Source organism: Antechinus flavipes, chromosome 3 (genome assembly GCF_016432865.1).
Source record: "Antechinus flavipes isolate AdamAnt ecotype Samford, QLD, Australia chromosome 3, AdamAnt_v2, whole genome shotgun sequence".
In the NCBI taxonomy this organism is placed as follows: Eukaryota; Metazoa; Chordata; class Mammalia; order Dasyuromorphia; family Dasyuridae; genus Antechinus; species Antechinus flavipes.
Genome location: NC_067400.1, coordinates 124,848,523 through 124,865,007, shown reverse-complemented (window position 1 = coordinate 124,865,007; position 16,485 = coordinate 124,848,523). Strand labels below are relative to the sequence as shown.

The 16,485-nt window shown below is 33.8% G+C and overlaps 1 protein-coding gene across 14 annotated transcripts in view; it reads left to right on the top strand.

The window, feature by feature from the left end:
* RBM26 (RNA binding motif protein 26) overlaps window positions 1-16,485 on the top strand; it is a 102,796-nt gene that overhangs the window by 1,564 nt on the left and 84,747 nt on the right. The gene's annotated exons all lie outside the window — the stretch shown is intronic.

Here is a 16,485-nt window from a genome sequence, read left to right as displayed (position 1 = left end):
ACTCATATTTTTTAAATCTCAGAGAAATCCTATTTTTCAAGTGTAAACTCTTAGTGGCATACTAACAAGCCTCACTTATTGTTTTTATTAATAGTTGAAATGTTTTAGTGTTGACCTATAATTACTTTGTCCACTTTGAGCCCCTACCATCATCATTTCATTTTATTGTTACTTTTTTTTTTTACTTGATGTGTCTTGTTCTTTTGTAGAAAATCACTCCTATAAAGTTTATCAAGATTCCCCAGATACCTTTTACTATATTTCTGTGCATGGATATGAGTGTATACATATGTTTTATAGATTTTGTATACATATTATATACATATTTTGTATAGATTTATCTTAATTTTGGAGGAGAATAATATAAAACAAAAACCACAAAGATGGGGAGATTTGCTTTAGAGATTGGACTATTAAATGGACTATTTAGTACAGGTTTACTTTGCAAATAAAATCTAATGTTTCTTTTATCTTATAATTTTATTTGCATGTGGTAATTGAGAGATTTTATGTGTGTGTGTGTGTGTGTGTATACATATATATATATATATATATGGGGAGGGGAACCAAGGTGTAAATTATTTGAGAATACTAGTGTTGATTTGGGTTTTTAATATGTGTTTTACACTTCCATTTTTTGCTATTATTTTCTTGGAATTTATTTCATTTTATACATCTTCCCAAGAGTTGAGTTTGTTTTGCCTTTTTAATTAATATATTATTCCACATTAAAAAAAGAACTGACATCTTTTTTTGAGGGGGAAAGAAATTGTTGGGAAGTTTTCTCTCTCTCTGACTACCTAGATTTTTTTAAAAAGTAGTTTTAAATTGAGGCTTTTTCTATGCAGAGAAATTGAGAAATTAAGTGACTTGTCCAGTTTTAAAACTAGCTTTTTGATAGAACCTAAGCCTGTTGACTCTACCGTATGGTTCTGCTTAATGCTTATTGATAAATCCCAATTTTAAAAAGTTACTCTTTTTAGTGTTTTGACAGGGTAGTAGTTCTAATGAAATTTAATAGGGATAAATATAAAGACTTACACTTAGGTCCAAAAATTTAAAACTTTCTGACTTCAGGATGAGGCCTGTGGATTTAGGCAAATGTTCTAATGAAAAGGAGCTAGAGGTTTTAGTAGATTGCAAACTCAATTTGAGTTGACTCAGTGACAACCAAAAATTGATTGCAAACTTTGGTTACTTCATAGAAGCACAGTGTCTGATACATTTATGTTTAATTTGCAGTGTTAATTTTCGCAAGAACTTTTGAGAAGCTTATACAGGTTAATCCAAGCATGGGCACAGAGTAGTCCTGAAGATCATGACTTTAAAAAAAGAAAAGTTCAAGGAATTTCAAATACTTAGTTTGGGGAAGAAAAAAACTTAAAACAATGATAGTCTCCTGGCATTTTTAGGGTGTCATGTGGAGGTGAACTTGTTCTCTTTGGCCCCAGAGAACAAAACTCAAGTTGCTATTAACCAGCCATTAAAACTATCCAAAATGGATAGTGGAGTGGGATGACCCTAGATGTAGTAGATTGTTGTCTTCTAGAGGTTTACTGGTGACTATTAATGTATAATGGGGATTCCTGCTTAGGTCTCTAGGATTATAACCTGACAAGTTGTATGGAGACTTTGTTGGTTATTTTTCTCCTTTGTTGCTATACTTTTCTCACTAATATAAAATAACCGTCTATCTAAAATCAGTTCCACAGATATTTAATGTGGACTGTTTATAAACACCTGACCTTAAATGACTTTTAAGGATATGTTAGTTTCACATCTTCATTATTTATCTCTACTCACATTGCCACTACTTTTAGTTCAGCCCCTAATCATCTCTTAAGAAAATTGCAGTAATCAACTACTTGATTGATCTTGCCTCAGATCTTTTTTTCATTCCTATTTTTCACTGCCTAAGTAATTTTTCTGAAGCATAAGTCCAACCATATTACTTCTAGATCCGTAAACTACTCTGGTTTCTTATTACTTCTGGGATCAAATATAGACCCCTCTGGCATTTAAAACTCTTCACAGTCTGGTTGCAACTTACTTTTGAGCCTTGTTAATCATTACTCTACTGTCAGTACTCTTATCCATCTACACTAGTCTTAATGTTCTTCGTTCTCCATCTCTTTTGCAAAACACATTGCCTCTACCTGGAATGCATTCTTTTTTCATTAGAATTCAAGTTTCCTTAGAAACTTAGCTCCATTGTCAATTTCCACATGAGGAATTTCCCCATTTTTCCAGGTTCCCCAAATTATTTTGAGTATATTTTGTAAATGCATATATGTACATATGTCTTCCCTTAATAGAAAGTCAGCTCCTTGAGGTCAGAGATGTTTAATTATGTTTTTGTATCTTTAGCACCTAGCATAGTACCTGGCACAAAATAAGTGATTATTTGATTTCTGGCTCTTTGTTTAAGGAAAGATAATAGAATTTATTATATTGTGTTTAGGATGATAGCTAGTCTGCAAAGGGCTGTGGAGTGAAAATTTTTGTCTTAAACGTAGTCAATTCTGCTAGATTTCCAGGGCTTATGTTTTTCTTTGAGTGGTACAGTGAATGGATAGAGTATTGGACCCAGAGTCAGAAAGATCCGAGTTCAGATGTGTCCTCAGCTGCTTATTTGCTGTGTGACTCTGGGCAAGTTTCTTAGCTTTTGCCCATTTCCTTAACTATAATGTGGGATAATGGTAGCCCCTACCTGGAAAGGTTGTTGTGAGGCTCAAATGAAATATTTGTAAATTTAAAGACACTGCCTAGCACATAATATGTACTTAATAGAAATCATTCTCTTCCTATTTCCTTTCTTCCATCTCCTCTAGAATCTGACTACATAAATGATGTTCTTCAGTCTAGTTTCTCCTTTGGCTCCTACATTTTTTTGTCTAGATGTACTCAAATCTTCATCATAAGAAGCACAGATGAGAACCTCTCTTTAGCTTACCTTAGCTTATTTAATCTATTCAATCATTTACCTCTCTATTATTAAAATAAGTTTTTGTCATTGAATTCGTACAAGTCTTGTTTGCTTTCATAGACTGATCCCCAGATATCTTTTGCATTTTATAGATAGTCCCTTTCTACTATAGTTTTGTTTTTATTACATAGAAATGTTTTTGTTGATTCCCTAGGGATTTCCCAAATATACTATTAGCAGATAAGTAGTTTTATCTTTTATTTACCTATCTATGTTTTTATTTTCTTGTCTTTTGGCTATTGCTAGCCTTTAAAGAACTATGTCAAATAATAGTGGGTAATGTAATATTAAATTTTCACTATTTGGCACAAGTCTAGTTACACTGCACTGCTGCTTCCTTATTCTTTTCCAGCTAGTACCCCAAAGGGCATTTTTCTTTAAACTTTGAGTTGGAAACTACCTGAAAGGCAATCTAATCTAGTATTCTACAAAATAGGCCTTAACTTGACTCCAAGGGATGTGTGATTAACCATTCAGAAACTGGAAAGCCTTCTTATGCTTGTTGTAAAATTTGCCTCCCTCATCCAGTTTTTCCCTTCACCAAGTCTGGTGCAGTTATGCCAATGATAAGGTAAATCATCTTTTAAGAGTGTTCAATGACCAGTAAGAGCTTCATCTTCCTTTCATTTTGGGAGGGTTGCACAGAAAGAGCAGGCATGTGTGATTTTCATCATGCATCAAAGATGATATTTTAATCACATTACCTTTCCATTAAATCCCCTTCCTTCCCTATTTGTCTTTGAAATCTTGGTGTCTGACTCTTCACTTTCTTTTACCCTTTTATCCCTTCATTTACTCTCTTTTACCCTATTTATCCCTTCATTTGCTGTGTGTAGTCATTTCTACTTCCCCAGTATCTCTCAAATTTGACACTTATACAGCCACTATCCTAATTTAGTTATTTTTGTTAGCTCTTACCTGAATTATTATAGTAGCAATCAATTAACAAGAACCTGTTAAGCACTTCTGAAGAAATTATTGCTCACAATGAGCTTGCTTTTTAATGGGGAAGAAAAGTACATATCAAAATAGATACAGCTTAAATATAAAGTTAATAAATATAAAATATGCAAAGTAGATAAGTATATCAGCTAGTTTAGGAGGAAGAACACCAGCAGTTTCAGGGATCAGGAAAAAACTTTTAGAAGGTAGTACCCAAGCTGCTTTTTAGAGGCAGAGAGTGACTCTCATTAGAAGCAGGGAAGATAGCCAATGCAAAAGTATGGCAGATGGAGGGTGCCCAGGGTGAAGAATAGAAAGAAAGCTAGCTTGTCTGGATTGCAAAGTATGAGATGAGAAGAATACTGTCTATTGAGATTGGAAAGGTAGAATTAGGTTGGTCTCTCTTTGATATTCCAGTTCATCTTATAATAGCTGTCAAAGTGATTTTCTTAAATGGTAGGTGAGACCATATCTCTCACTTAGACACTTAGCTCTTTAGTGACTGTAGGATCAATTACTTTATCTCATGTATTATAAATACCTACTTTTGAGTTTTGTAATGTATTAATTATTAGTACAGTAGGACATATACACAATTTATAAATTGTGCCTTAGGGGGTAAAGATATTTTTAATGGTAAAAGTATGTGATCAAGACATTTTGAAAAATACTTTTCTGGCCTCCCTTTCCCCCTAGTCCTCCAATATATTTGTATCCCCTATAGCATCTCTTTATGAATAATTCTAAGGTCACCATGATTTCCTCCAGTGATAGCTTATTTTCTTTTTCAGTATAAAAAAGTTTTCTTAAATTTTTACTATTTACCAAATAGTTGCTATTTGTCTAAGGTTCCATTCTACATTTGGACAAAAAAAAGATCAACTTCCCAAATAAAGGCTGGACAAAGCAGATAACATCCCCTTGCCCTGCAGGTTCTAGTGTTTCCTGATTAATTTAGGGATTAAATCTAAAGTATTACTGGGCATTTAAAGCTCTTTATGATCTAGCCCCTTCCTACCTTTCCAGTTTTAGACTTTGCTTCTTTCCATGCATTTTCTGATCCAGGTATGTACTCTACTTGCTGTAGACTATATAGTTGTAGCTGCTGATCTATATCCTAGGCTCTTTACCTTTTCCTCTGTCACTCATGTTAAAAATATTATTCTTACTTCCCACTCTTTGTTTCCCTGACTTCCTTTAAGATTCAACTTAAATTCTACCTTCTGCAGGTGGTTTTCCCCTGTCCTAGTTTACTAGTATCTTTCTGTCTGGGAGCACTTTTTATTTGGTATATGTCTTGTATACCTAGTAGTTTACATGGTTCTCCCATTAGAATATGAGCTGCTCATATTCCCTAGAGGGTCGTGCCCTAAACTTGGGCAGGGATTGTTTTTTTCCTTTCTTTGTATCTTGAGCACAGAACCCTGTGCCAGATAGTAAAAATCCCTTATAATGATTTTTGACTGACTGAAAAGATATGACTAGCGATGGGGAGGACAATGATAGCTTTCTTTATATATATAGTTGAATGGCTATCATGTTGAAGAAACATTTAACTTATTCTGCTTCATTCGAGAGAGCCATTAGTAATGAATGGGTAGAATGGCATATAGGTAGATTTTGGACTTCATTAGTAAAAAAAAAATTTTTTTAATTTTTATATCATCATTACTCCCTGATATATCTTCTACTCCTCTCCTCTCCCACTGTCCCCTTGTTCCAGTCTTTTTAAACAAGGAATTAAAAAAAAAGAAAAGAAAAATTTCAGCAAAATTAACTAACAAATATTTCACCAGTATATCATGTGCTTCACGTCATGGGTTCTTAATATTAGCAAAGAAAGGATGAATTTTTTCATCTTTTCTCCTGTACCAATCTTAAGTATTATAATTATGCAACATTCAATCTTGCATTATTCTTTTACATTGTCACTCTCCATTTTTTTTTTCGTGGTTCTGCTTTCTTCACTCTGCTTCATTTCACATAAGCTTTATGCTTCTCTCAATTCTTCATATTTATTCATTGTTCCTTATTATAGAAGATGATACATTATGTTCATATACCACAAATTTTTAGTCATTCACCGAACAAATTTTGTTTCTAATTCTTTGTTACACAAAAAGTTCTGTGTTGCTGTAAATATTTTGGTGCCTATAGAACTTATTTTATGACTCACATCCTTGGAATTGTCAGAGTTGTGGGGTCTCTGGTTTAGAGGGTATTTTGTATATAAACAACATGTACAACAATTTTAGGCACTTTCTTGGCCTAACTATAAAATGCTTTCCAAAATAATTGAATGTTTATAATTCCCATCATTGTATCTTTATGTAGCCTCCCTATGTTGACTAATTTTATTGCTTTTGCCAATTTTTAAAATTGTTAGGTAAAACTTTAGAATTGATTTTTTTCATTTCTGTTATCAATTCTGATTTAAACCAATCTTTTCTATGGTTGTAAATAGTTCATTTCTTTTGAGAATTGTTTTTGAATATCCTTTGATTACTAATCCTTTGGATAATGGCTTATTCTTGCCTTGTTCCATATGTTCCATATATCTGGGATATAAGAACTCTTATCCCAGATATTTGGTTCTAGTAATTATTAGTGGCTAAAAGTGGCTGGGTTTGCTTTTAACTCAGTATTCACTCTCTTTCCTTTTATAATCCCTTAACATCATTCCCCATTCTGTATTTTTTTCAGGTATCTGATGAAGAGATTGCTGTTATCTTTTTGAGGGCTTTTCATCTGTTTTCCTCATCTTCAGAAAATTACTTCCATATTCATTTATTTTCTGTAATTTTCACAGTCTCTCCCTATATATTGGTTTCTTCCCGATTGTCTCCAAATGCCCAGATCTTTCTCATTTTTCAGCTTTCACTAACACCTACTATATCATGCAGCTATCTCCTTGTTTTCACAGCCAAAATCCTAGAATAGCTTTTTTATTCTACTTTTTTTTTTTTTTTTTTTTAAACTTTAAGATACCTATTGGACTTTCAGATTGAACTGTCCAATAGGCAGTTGATGATGAGTTTTAAACATAGGGGAGAGACTGGGGCTTGGATATGTGTGGATTTGGGAATCAGCTACTTAGAGATGATAATCCATAGAAGCTGATAGGGTTACCAAGGGAGAACAAATAGGAGAATAAAGTCTATCCTTGGGAGAGCATTTACAGTCAAGGTACTTACTAGGGAGGAAAACCAGAAGAGGATAAGTGTCAGGAAAACTCAGAAGTAAGAGTGTACTAGAGGAATGTGACTCATGACAAATGCAACAAATAGGTTAGAAGGATGAGAAATTAGGGAGGAAAAAACACAAAAAACATCTTATTTGGCAGTTAAGATATCACTGGAGACTATTGGAGAAAGCCGTTAGATTTAATGATAAGATTGATAACCTGTTTTGAGTATTGAGGAGTAACAGAAGGAGTAGAGATCAGAAGTGTAAAGAAGTGTTTCCAAGAGTTTACCTGGATAAAGGGAGGAGATATATATAATACCTTAGAGGGCTCACAGGATTGAGTGAAAGTCTTTTAAGGGTGGAGGAACTTGAACATGTAGTACGGAAGGAATCAGTTGAATTTGAAATTTTGCTAATTGGCTAGAAATATGGGAGATATTGGGAACAAGTGCACATGTAGAGATGTTGACCTTAACAGAGAGAAAGAAGACCTGTGTTCAAATCCTATCTCAAATAGTCATTCTAAATCTGTTTCTCCATTTTTAAAATGGGAATGATAAAAATTATCTATTGGACAGGGTTATGTTGTTTCAGTCTGACTCTTGACTCTGTTGGGGATTTTCTGATTAAAAATATTGGAATGGTTTGCCATTTCTTTCTCCAGCTTATTTTATAGATGAAGAAACCCAGGTGAACAGGGCTCAGTGACTTGTTCAGGGTTACATGGGTGTTAAAGTGTCTGGGGGAATTGATTTGAACTCAGAAAGATGAGCCCTGGCCCAGCACTCTTAATCTACTTCATCATGTAGCTGCCTTGTTAAGATTATAATGAGGATAGAATAGAATAATACATGTAAAAACATTTTGCAAACTTTAAAAGAATTATAAAGGTTTTAGTTGTGTTATTACTTGGGTTGTTGTCTGAGTAAAGGTTATACTCTGAGCTTTTAACTTCTCCATTGTATTATTGGTATTTTTCAAGTTGTTTTCAAACCTTCTCTCTCCTTCCCCTTCCTCTTTTCTTAAATTCTCCCCCCACCCCCATCCCCAGCTAAACAGTGATACAAAATTCATGCCCCTTAACCCCCAATAAAAGCCTATATTCCAAAACCCCTCATGTGGGGGAAAGGTCTTTTTATTAGGAACAGGTACTTAAAAGAAATTTTTTAAATCTTAGTTTCTTGTGAATTCCATCTTAAATTTAGTTTTTTTTTTAAAAAGTATACTTTTAAAACTATACAGTTAAGTAAATTTGAGACTACACATCTACTAGAGGCTTGGCTTTGGAGTTATGGACATCTGTTTCAAGAAGTATGGATGCTTCAGAATATCTGAGTAGCCACAGACCACAACCCCTTAGTGCCCATAGATATCTCTTTAAAGAATCAGAGTTTGAGTGGTTCCTGATCTGCATTAACAAAGGGAATGTCTATATTGGAAATTTAATGAAATTATAGGTCTGGGAAGTTGGGTTAAGTGACTTGCCCAAGGTCACATAGCTAGGAAGTGTTAAGTGTTTGAGATCAAATTTGAACTCAGGTCCTCCTGACTTAAGAGCTGGTGTTCTAACCACTTAGCTGCTCCTACACATATTTTAAGAAGTCTTTTTTTTTGTATTTTACTTTTTAGTTACCTAGAAATAAAATTGCTATTTTTGCCTCAATTCTTTGTTTGGTTAAGAATTCATCTTTTAGCCATAACTATGAAAGATACTTCTTCATCTTATTGTCTTCTAATTTGTTTATGCTGTGTGCTTTAATATTCAAGTGATGAATCATTTTTGTGTTTGTAGGATGTGGTGCAAATGGTTGGTCTAATCATAATTTTTACCAAACTGCTTTCCAGTTTTTCCAAGCAATTTTTATAAAATAGTGATTTCCCCCCTCTTCTCCTCCTCTCCCCCTGGGAATTTTGTTTAACAGTACCAGGTACTTTTAAAATAGTTACTTATTTGATAGAATTTGAGGTCTGAATATGAGCAGTTCTTCATTCCTACTTTAAGGAAAAAAAAAAGGTATTGTTGTAGGTGTTTTCCTCCAAATTAGTTTTCTTGTTTTGTCTAGATGTATAAATTATCTCCTTGATGTTTTGATTTTTAAACAAGTAAATTTCTTGATTAGGTAGAGAAATGTTTCATTTTGAGCCTCACATTATTGTGAACTTTTATTGGAATAATTTTTATTAAACTTAGCTCTCCATTCATACTCTGTGCTCTTTATATAAAAATATATAGGAATGCAACTGTTGTCTCAGTTTCATCATGATTACTGTAATCATCACCTTTTTATTTCTGGTAAGAAATTGGCAATATTGTAGGAAAAATCCATGATGTTCTATCATGAATGGCTTTGGGACATACCATTTGAGGTATAATATTTGGAAGCAGTAGACATAGTAAAATAATTTGTTGAAATATTCTTTTTTATAATAGAGTTTAGTCTGTATTTTGGTCCTTTTGGAATTATTCCATGATTGTGAGAAAGTCACTTTTATAGTAGGGTTCTTGGTTAATGGATCCCTTAACCAGAAAGTGCTTTTTCCAAAATTGCCAATTTGTAAAGAACTTTTGAAGCGAATGACTTCACATTTCATTTTGAACAAAACTTCTTGGGTCAGTGAGATTAGGTAAGTGAGAATGGAATATATATTCTAAGCCTGGACTAAGAAACCCTGGGATTGAGAAAAAGGTTCTGTCTTAATCTTCAATAGAAGAAGCAACAATAGAATGGTTGAAAGAACCAGAAGTCAACATAATATATTTGAAAGAACTGATGACCAAACTTTTGAGTGACTACATATTTATCTTAAGAGGGTCTATAGAATTCTGGAACTCGAAGCAAAGTTATGTCATTTTCCACTAAATGTGGAAAGCCTCATAACCTATAGCAGAAGTCCTTAACCTGCAAACTGTGAAATAAACCCCCCACTCCACCCCCACCCCGGTTTCCTTTATAAATCTCTGCATTTTATTAATTACATTTAAAACCATTCTGAGAAGGGATCTAAAAACTTCATCAGACTTGCCAAAAAATTCTGTGACACAAAAAAGTTAAGAATACCCTTGATCTATAGAAATTATCTTAACCTTTGAACTCTACTACCTTTTTCCTGTAATATAGTAGACATCTGTATTTGCCATAACTTTTTACATTGAGATTTCATTTTATATATTTTGAAGCAATGATTATTTTGCATTAATTTTGTAGGTTATTAAAGGTATGGAATAATGATATAATTTATATGGCAAAGTAGATAGAAAAGAGAAATTCTTCCCCATGCTTAATGTCCATCCATTTAAAAATCTAAATCATGAATATTTGGAGGAAGTATAACATGACCACAAGTATTTGGAGGATTATGTCATTAAAACTACTTATCTATCCATGTCTACACTTATATAAATGTGTATGTATATACTGTATATGTATATATGTATGCATGTAGCTATGCATCTAGTGTACATGTACACATAGAGGTATATATGAATAGATACCTGCATATCTACATACATACACATATACATGTGTATACATATCTATATACCCATATATCATATAAATATATAAGAATAAAATAAAAAGTGCTTAGCAGAGAACAAAAGAATAATCTACAAGGAAACAGAAAAAATGGACAGTCATGAATATATTTTCTTCTATTATGTGTGCTTTCTTGAATGGAAATTTATTATTACATATTTTGAAATTTTTCCTGATATTCTGGGCACATGACAGTATTTTTAAATTTTTCCTTTTTTGTCTTTTTCTAGTTTGCTTAAATATATATAAAAAAAAGTAAAAATAAGTAAAAAATACTACATACTTATAAATTGTTTCATTTAAATAAACTTGGTGAAAAGATTGTAGCTACTAGGCCTTAGATTCATATCACTCTATTGAGAAAGATAGAGAATCATCTCTGGACTTCTTACTGATCCCAGGACTCTACAGAGAGATCCCTAGAAATATCCTTGGATAGAGAAGCATGAGCAGCAGGGTGAAAGATGAACCTTCCTAGCTAGTAGTTTTAACATTTTCTGACAGCTTCATAGAGCTCATTTCCAATCCAGACTGAGCCTTCCCTGAGTCCTTGATTCAGTATGAGGATGCATTTGGGGTGTTCTGCTTGGTCTAGCCCTCTATCCCTGCCAACCCTAGCTTTCTCCAAGTGAATATCAGCTGGTTAAGCCCAGCTTGAGAGAGAAGGCTGTTATTAGCAGGGCCAGTACAGCATTCTAGACTTGAGCCAAATAGAACCTAGGACTGGCCCAGTTCCAACAGCTTCCAAATCCAGCATTAGTCTGCCAGAGAGAGAAAAAGAGAGAGAGAGAGACACAGAGAGAGAGAGAGAGAGAGAGAGAGAGAGAGCGCGCCTTGGGATGTTCCATGGCAGGACTAGTGGCTGAAATCCAGCAAAAGGCCTAAGGTAAAACCTAATCTGATCTGTTTCAAAGTTTGGGCCAATAGGAATCCAGCACTGAGAGTAGCTTCTTAGCCCAGAAGTAAGGGAAAAGGACTTCAGGTAGAGAGTTATTGGAGCTCTGTAACAAGGAGTCCCCAACTAGAGCCCAGACTTCAGATAACTCTAGGGTAGATCCTAGAAGTTAAAGAAGGATGTAGTTGAGTCCAGTGTACTTGGGACCAGGTAGCTGTATCTTATCCATGCCATTCATTTTTAGAGCTTGGTTCAAGTTCAGCTCCTCCTCAAACCAACCTCTGTGTCTCCAAAACTGCAACACATAACATTGCTACAAGAAAAACTGAATACCAGAAAAGTCCAGGGAGTAAACCTGGATGAAGATAATAAATCTACAAGATCATCTATTAATCCTTTGGGGGGAAAATATATCTTGTCTATAAGGACTTCGAGATTACCTGGAAAAAATGAAATAACATACAAAATATAAAAGCTAGGGGGGAGAAAGACTGGCATGGAAAATATACTTTAGAACAGATGGTAACAAACGGACCTCATTCAAGACCTGAATGCCCTAAAAATTAGAATAAGCCAAATGACTCAGTAAGGCAAGAAATATCAAAAGTCCAAATAAATAATCTATTTCAGGACATTATGAATGAAAACTAGGAGCCAAGAAAGAGTTCAAAACCAAGGAATTATAGTACAGATTGTATGAGACTTTGACACTGCTGCAAGTAAAAAGAGAGCTTGGAATATTTTTAGCAAAACAAAAAATATTGACATGCCTTTATTTCCTATGTCATTTCATTATAAGTCAGAGATGGCAAGAGGTAATAAAATATCTGTTATCTCCTGCCTTTATCTCTGATTTTGAAACAAATGTTGCTGGCAGATACAGAAAGAATAAAAGAATGATAGAGCGAAGCCATTCTTGTGGAACATACTTGCATAGTTTGGTCAGAATTTTCATATACCTTGAAATGCTATTTTATCCCTGAATAAATAATGAAATAAATGAAATTGAAAACTTAAAAAAGGCATTTGGGCAATCTATTTGAAAACTTCCAGGGACACTTTTCTTCACAAGTCCTTTTCATATTTCTCATTTGTGCTTCTCAAGCCCTTTTTACTACCTTGGACTATTGCAATATACTTCTAACAAGTTTTTGCATTTCTGCTTTGTATTGTGTCCGATCTTTCAATAAAAATTTTCTCAATTGTATTTTATTTTTCCAAATACATGTAATGATAGTTTTCAACATTCCTTTTTGAAAAAATTGTTGCAAATTTTTCTCCTTATCTTCCTCCCCTCCCCTCTCTCCAAGACAGCAAGCAAGCAATCTAATATAGATTAAATATGTCCTATCCATTTAAACATTTTCATATTTGTTGTATAAGAAAAATCAGTCCAAAAGGGGAGGAAATGTGAGAAAGAAAAAAAGCCCCAAAAGGTAAAAATACTATAATTTAATCCACATTAATTCTCCATAATTTTCTCTCTGGGTGTGATTGGCACAAAATAACTTTTTTACAGAACTTTGAGCAAAACATTCAGTGATATATATTGTCATAAAGTACAAATGCTTTACTCTTGTCATTCAAGGTTCTTTATAATCTGACATCTACCTTTCTAGTGTTACATTATTTTCTTTCACAAATTTTTTGATCCAGCTGGACTGGACTACTTAACATTATTTTTATTCATTTGTTTTCTTAAGTTTCTTCCCTCCCTTTTTCTAGCCCCTTTTCTCCTCTCTCCCCCCCCCCAAACCCCCCCCCCCCAAAAAAAAAAGTAAAACTAAACTCTTGTAGCATATAAAGACAGTCAAGTGAAATAAATTCCCATCTTAGCCATGTCCAAAAGTGGGCTTCATTCTGCATATTAGTGTGTCTCCTGTCAGTAAATGGATACTAGCATTCCCCCCCCCCCCCCCCGAGGCAGTTGGGGTTAAGTGACTTGCCCAGGGTCACAGCTAGGAAGTGTTAAGTGTCTGAGGCCAGATTTGAACGCATGTCTTCCTGACTTCAGGGCTGGTGCTCTATCCATTGCGCTACTTAGCTGCCTCTCCTATATAACTTTTAAAGCACCATTTAAATACCATGAAACTTTTATCGAATATTATATAGAACTCTACATATTTCCTTTGGATTTAATGTATATTAATTAAAGCTGTGTATATGTTCTAGCAAGCTAGTAGAACAGTTCTTTGATGTGACAACTTCTAGGACTTAAAACTTATTTACTTAATTTGGACATGACAAATATTAGGGCACCTTAGTAGTACCATTTAAAGGAGTTAATTGTAAAAATGCACTTTATAAATTATAAATATAAATATGAGCTGCTATTGTTGTCATTCATTTTTCTTTTTTTTTAATAGCTTTTTATTTACAAGGTATATGCATGGATAATTTTACAGTATTGATAATTGCCAAACCTTTTGTTTCAATTTTTCCCTTCCTTCCCCCCTTCCCCTCCCCCAAATGGCAGGTTGACCAATACATTTTTTTTTTCAATACATGTTTAAAGTATAAATTAAATACAATATAAGTATACATATCAAAACAGTTATTTTACTGTACAAAAAGAATCGGACTTTGAAATAGTGTACTATTAGCCTGTGAAGGAAATCAAAAATGGAAGTGGACAAAAATAAAGGGATTGGGAATTCTATGTAATGGTTCATAGTCATCTCCCAGAGTTCTTTCTCTGGGTGTAGCTGGTTCAATTCATTACTGCTCTATTGAAACTGATTTGGTTCATCTCATTGCTGGAGATAGCCATGTCCATCAGAATTGATCATCATATAGTATTGTTGTTGAAGTATATAATGATCTCCTAGTCCTGCTCATTTCATTCAGCATCAGTTCATGTTAAGTCTCTCCAGCCCTTTCTGAAATCATCCTGCTGATCATTTCTTACAGAACAATAATATTCCATAATATTCATGTACCACAATTTATTCAGCCATTCTCCAATCGATGGGCATCCACTCAGTTTCCAGTTTCTGGCCATTACAAAGAGACCTGCCACAAACATTCGTGCACATACAGATCCCTTTCCCTTTAAGATTTCTTTGGGATATAAGCCCAGTAGAAACACTGGTGGATCAAAGGGTATGCACAGTTTGATAACTTTTTGAGCATAGTTCCAAATTGCTCTACAGAATGGCTGGATGTATTCACAATTTCACTAACAATGTATTAGTGTCCCTGTTTTTCTACATCCCCTCCAACATTCCGCATTATCTTTCCCTGTCATTAGCCAATCTGACAGGTGTGTAGTGGTATCTCAGAGTTGTCTTAATTTGCATTTCTGTGATTAATAATGACATTGACCCACACTTAACACTGTACACCAAGATAAGGTCAAAATAGGTTCATGACCTAGGCATAAAGAATGAGATTAAACATAAATTGGAAGAGCATAGGATAGTTTACCTCTCAGACCTGTGGAAGAGGAAGGAATTTATGACCAAAGAAGAACTAGAGATCATTATTGATCATAAAATAGAAAAACTTGATTATATCAAATAATAAAAATAAATAAATCAAATTATATCAAAAAAGTTTTTGTACAAACAAAATTAATGCAGACAAGAGTAGAAGGGAAGCAATAAACTGGGAAAACATTTTTACAGTCAAAGTTTCTGATAAACACCTCATTTCCAAAATATATAGAGAATTGACTCTAGTTTATAAGAAATCAAGCCATTCTCCAAATGATAAATGGTCAAAGGATATGAACAGACAATTCTCAGAAGAAGAAATTGAAACTATTTCTAGCCATATGAAAAGATGCTCCAAGTCATGTATTTTTCAATAAAGGAAAAATGCTGAGTGCTCTTAGATGGGAAGAAAATAGGTACAAGTTCTGTGGTCGTATTTTGCCAGTGTTTATAATTGTGGGCTTGCTATTGTTTCTTTAGACATAGAATGAACAAAGGGAGGAGAAGGGAGAGAAGGGGCAATTCTTGGAATGATACAACTTTTATACCTCAGGCTTGGCTGTGACAGGAGACCATTTCTCATATTCCTTAGAGATCCCATTCATATATGAAGACTTCTGTGGAATATGACTGTATCTTACCTTCCTGTAACTAGCACCATCATCAAATTTTTATACTCTGTTTTCAAGAAATTAAAAAATAGGAATTAAGGCTTTTCAATAGATTTCCTGACATTTACTTAAAGGCTTCACAAACTTTGTCTAACATTTATATTTGCTCTTTTAAAAATTAATCTTGGAGTTATTTCTTTTTTCAGGCAATATACCACATTGGAGAGAGGTCTGGACTTGGAAATCAGTTGGAAGATCTGGTTTTAGATCCTACCTCCAATGAATGCTATAAACAAACTACATTCTCTTGAGTCTAAGCCAATTCTTTTAGAAGATTCTTTAAGTTATTAATATATTGGGCATTTCAGTATATGGTATAAATTCTTACATCAGCATTCTCAATGATGACATCACAGGACTTATTTTTGTTTATATGCGAATGGCAGGGCTTTACTTGTTAACAAACTTCTTGTTAAGTTTTGCTTTTGGTCTCTTTTTCACAGATTTTTGATTATTCAGTTCTCGCTCTATGTTAGGCAGGCATAGCCAGGACACAGATTGGAGGAACTTATATGTAATATCTAGAAATTTTATCTGGCAGCCCAGTATAAATGAAATCTCATCCTAATGCTATAGAGAAAAATTGTAGGATAAAAATATTACCAGGTCTCAGCCAGAGGTCCTCTTTTATAAGATTATAGTAAATATATTTCTTTACCAACTTTAGAGGTTATGACCTATGTAATTGATATTTAAATCATCAAGACAAAAACTTTCCCTCAGATTTTTATTCATTGTGTGGTGTTACATAAAAATCTTTATAATAGTGAAAGTCCTCCGCTTGCCCTCTTTATATGTATTTTGTACAGAGGACCTTTGGTCATAGTTTTCTATT